This window comes from Stegastes partitus, unplaced genomic scaffold (assembly GCF_000690725.1).
Source record: "Stegastes partitus isolate 25-593 unplaced genomic scaffold, Stegastes_partitus-1.0.2 Scaffold1627, whole genome shotgun sequence".
Taxonomy (NCBI): domain Eukaryota; kingdom Metazoa; phylum Chordata; class Actinopteri; family Pomacentridae; genus Stegastes; species Stegastes partitus.
Genome location: NW_007579358.1, coordinates 47,294 through 48,447, shown reverse-complemented (window position 1 = coordinate 48,447; position 1,154 = coordinate 47,294).

The following is a 1,154-nucleotide window of genomic DNA, read 5'->3' as shown; positions in this document are numbered from 1 at the left end:
TAAAAAAGTATAAATAATCTAAATGATCTTTACCCATCAGTCATTTAATTAACTTCTTGTCTGTTTAAATTACAACAATATTAAGTTGATGCAGCATCATTAAGTCAAAACAACCCATGAAATAAAGTTTGCAGCTTCAAAGCTTCACCTCAGTCAGTGCATCGTATTATTTCTAATCATCGTGTGTTAAATCTGTCGTTAATGCTTTAAGTCACGATGAGACTCGATGTAAACTTGGTCAGAACCTGTTTCTGCAGCTGGCTGAGCTGAGTTGACGTCGACTCCAGACGGATCCTCGTCTGCTGCAGCTCCTCGTGAGCCGCTCCCACCAGGTGGCTGCTCCGGTCCGCCGACTGTCGAGCGCTCTCCAGCTGAGGGACAGAAGAAACACGACAAGAAGAAGAAGAAGAAGAAGAAGAAGAAGAAGAAGAAGAAGAAGTTAGAGCGTCCACATGGAATAAAACTGAATTCTGCAGTGAGGATCTCAGGTTGTTTTGTGAAGCTGACAGCGTTGGGAAGGTTGAATTTAAATGCAGATGATAGAAAACATCCTTTTATATGTGACCACAGTCTGATTACCGCCGAGTTTAAAGACTGGACTTGGTTCTGCTGCAGGTTTCCCATCACTGTCAGCAGCAGACTGTAACTACGTACACTGATTTACATGCTGCTTCCACTATATTATATTTATATAATTTGTCCTCCATTGCATTTATTTTAAAGCTTGTTATTCTGCGGATCAGCTCATAAATGACACATTATTAATATAAGAAGTCATCAGAATTAGCTCAAGCATCATTAAAGCGATGTACACATTAAAGAAATGATCGTTTAATTTAATTTGCTTCATGCTTCCACTCCGCTACAACTCAGAGCTAAATATCATATTATTTACTCAACTTTTTTTTATTAATATAAAATATAGTCAACAAATAAATTAAATAGATGAACTCACACAGCTTCAAGAAATTTAATTAAAATTATGTGCATTATTTTTATTATTATTTATTATTGTTTTTTATTTTCAATTTTTTTTACATTTATTTAGTTTTTGTTATTTTTAAAAAATGTATTATTTTAATTATTTTTTCCATTTTTTAAAATGTATTTATTATAATGTCGCTTTAAAAGCAAAGAAAATATGTGCACATTTT